We start from the raw sequence: 3,934 nt of genomic DNA, 5'->3' as shown, positions 1-3,934 counted from the left end.
CTTGATGCCATATCTAGCACTTTATTCATTGTACTATATTGCCTTTCCTAATAAACATGAACTATATGTGCATTATTTAGCATAACATCAAAAGCCTCTTTAAATTAAATGAAAAAAGCCTCCTTAAAAATGAGACACTGCAATAGTAAGAAAATAAAATTTTCTGCTATTCCTCTTTCAGAACTTAAAATATTTAAAGAAAGATAAAGGAAGATTATAGATTTAACAATGGTAACAGAACTGGGTTTGATAAATCTATACTGATTATAGGAGTAATAAGGGGTGTACTTATTTTTCTTTAAAAAAAACATTTTTTCCAATTACATTTAAAAATAAGTTTTAACACTTTTTTTTGTTTTGAATTCCAAATTCTTACCTCTTTCCCCTCCTTTGTCCTTGAGAAGGCAGTTTGATACAGATTATATATGTGTAAATTGTGCAAAACATATTTCCATATTAGCCATGTTACTAAAGACAAAAAGAACATAAGAAAAGTAAAGTTTAAAAAGGATACTTTGATCTACATTCAGGCTCCATCAGTTTTTTGTTTTTTTTTTTTTCTGGAGGTAGGTATCATTTTTCATCACTAAGTCCTTTGGAATTGTTTTAGACCACTTGCTGAGAATAGCTAAGTTATTCACAGTTGATGAATATTGCCATTATTATGTACATTGTTTTCCTGATTCTGCTCACTTCACTTTGCACCAATTCATATAATTCTTCCCAGGTTTTTGTGAAACCATCTTGCTTATTTCTTCTAGCACAATAGTATTCCATCACAATCATATACTGTAACTTTTTTTTCCATAATTATAACTTTTTATTGACAGAACCCATGCCTGGGTAATTTTTTACATTATCCCTTGCACTCACTTCTGTTTCTACTTTTCCCCTCCCTCCCTCCACCCCCTCTCCTAGATGGTAAGCAGTCCCATACATGTTAAATATGTCACATATAATGTAACTTGTTTAGCCATTCCTCAATTGATGGGCATCCTTTCACTTTTTTTTTAAATTTAAATTTTGTTTTAAATTTTATTAAAAGTTTTTATTGACAAAACATATGCATGCAATATAACATTGACCCTTGGAAAACATTCTGTTCCAAATTTTTCCCTCCTTCCTCCCACCCCCTTCCCTAGATGGCAGCTAGTCCAATCCATATTAAATGTTAAAGTATATGTTAAATCCTATATATATATATACACACACACACACACACACATACACACACATTTATACAGTTATCTTGCTGCACAAGAAAAATCGGTTCAAGAAGGAAAAACAAAACAAAACCTGAGAAAGAAAACAAAAATGCAAGCAAACAACAGAAAGAGTGAGAATGCTATGTTGTGGTCCACACTCAGTTCCCACCCACAGAGAGTGAGTTAAATTCTCTCTCTGGGTGTATATGACACTCATTACTTCATTACTGAACAATTGGAACTGGTTTGAATCAACTCATTATTGAAGAGAGCCACGTCCAGTAGAATTGATCATCATATAGTCTTGTTGCCATGTAAAATGATATCCTGGTTCTGCTCATTTCACTTAGCATCTGTTCATGTTAAGTCTCTCCAGGCCTCTCTGAAATCATCCTGCTGGTCATTTCTTACAGAACAATAATATTCCACAGCATTCATATACCATAACTTAATCAGCCATTCTCCAATTGATGGGCATCCATTCAGTTTCCAGTTTCTAGCCACTACAAAGAGGGCTGCCTCAAACATTTTTGCATTGGGTCCCTTTATCCCTTCTTTAGATCTCTTTGGGATATAAGCCCAATAGAAACACTGCTGGATCAAAGGATATGCACAGTTTGATAACTTTTTGAGCACAGTTCCAAATTGTTCTCCAGAATGGTTGGATTCCTTCACAATTCCACCAACAATGTATTAGTGTCCCAGTTTTCCCATATCCCTTCCAACATTCGTCATTATCTTTTCCTATCATTTTAGCCAATATGATAGGGGTGTAGTGGTATCTCAGAGTTGTCTTAATTTGCATTTCTCTGATTAATAGTGATTTGGAGCACCTTTTCATATGACTAGAAATAGTTTCAATTTCTTCATCTGAAAAATGTTTATATCCTTTGACCATTTGTCAGTTGGAGAATGGCTTGAATTCTTATAAATTTGAATTAATTCTCTATATATTTTAGAAATGAAGCCTTTATCAGAACCTTTGAATGTAAAAATGTTTTCCCAGTTTATTGCTTCCCTACTAATCTTTTCTGCCATCCCCTCACTTTCCAAAATTCTTTGCCACCACAAAAAGATCTGCTATATTTTTTAACTTACATGTCTTTTCTTTCTCTTCTTTTTTTAAAATTTAAATTCATTGGGATACAGAACTAATCATGATATTCCTGGTCAAAGGGAATGCACAGTTTTATAATCTTTGGGCATAGTTCCAAATTGCTTTCCAGAATGGTTGAATTGGTTCACAACTTTATCAACAGTTCATTAATGGCCCAGTTTTCCCATGTCCTTACCAATATTTGTCATTTTGCTCTTCTGTCATGATAGCCAGTATGATAGGTGTGAGATGGTATCTCAAAGTTTTTAAATTTGCATTTAATCAATAGTGATTTAGTACATTTTTCCTATAACTATCCAACTAGATATTTTTATGAAATTGATAGTGTGCTAGGGCTTAAAAAAGCTTATGAATAAATGTAAAATGGCAGAAATATCAAATATAACAACAATAAAGGGAAATATAAATGGCTATATAGACCATAATTAAGATCATCAACATTCTAATCAGTAAATCAAAGAGCAAAACATACTAATAAAAGTTGAAACAACATACCCAAAATTTATGACTGATTCCTAAAGAGAAATGTATATATCTGAAAACAAAATAGAAAACCAAAAAAGAAGGTATATAATTAAAATAACTAAAAAAACCAAACAAAAATAAATAAAACCCAATATTCCCCAAACAAGCATGAAAGAAGTTTTAGAAATCGGAGGAGAAATAAAATTGAAAAAAAGCTATTGAACTGATGGATTATACCAAATCCTGGATTTAAAAAAAATAAAATAAAATCAGTAAGCCATTAGTAATGTGGTCAAAAAGAGTAAAGTTAAAATGTTAAAATCAACAATAAGCATGGATTCATAATAGAAAATAGATTATCAGAAATGACCCTATCAAGTTAAAACAGTATTTAACTAATTTCTCAAGCATTTATTAAATGTCAAGCATTGTGTTATATCCTAAAAATAAAAAGGCAAAAAAAAAAAAAAAAAAATCCTGCCATCAAGCAGTTTACAATCAAGGAAACCGTTATTAGTATAAAATTATTATAAAATAAAATTTAGTTTATTTCAAGGGAGAGGAGCATTAGTAGCCAATTCTGATCTTTTGGATCAGAAAAAGCCTTCACATGGGAACTGAATTTGAAAGGAAGTTCAGTATGCTTAAGGAACTGAGAAACTACATTTTAAATAGGAGAAAGCCTGTGCAAAAGCATGGAGTTGGGATATCATCACCAAGAAACAGAAGGGCAGTTCAACTAGACTGTAGGGCAAATGAAAGTGAGTAGCTCATAATAAAGCTGGAATAAATCTGGGAACTAAATTGTGAGGGACTTTAAATGACAAATAGGTTTATATTGGATCCTGGAGGTAATTAGGAGCAACTGGAGTTTACTGAGCAGGGAGTGTGTTTTAGAAGTAACTATAAATCAAAAAAAAAAAAACAAAAAACTATAAAAATATACATTACCAAAACTAGTTTTTTTCTTTTTTTAATAGCATATTTATTAATAGCTTTTTACTTTCAACTATATATTTTTGATCATATCTGTTCCTTATGAGAATTTCAATCAATAAGCATTTATTAAGTACTTACTCTATGCCAGGCACTGTGCTAAGACACTAGGGTTATGAAAAGTGGCAAAAGACAGTTCCTCCCCTTATGG

This window comes from Sarcophilus harrisii, chromosome 1 (genome assembly GCF_902635505.1).
Source record: "Sarcophilus harrisii chromosome 1, mSarHar1.11, whole genome shotgun sequence".
Lineage (NCBI taxonomy): Eukaryota > Metazoa > Chordata > Mammalia > Dasyuromorphia > Dasyuridae > Sarcophilus > Sarcophilus harrisii.
Note: the sequence above shows the minus strand (reverse complement) of the source record.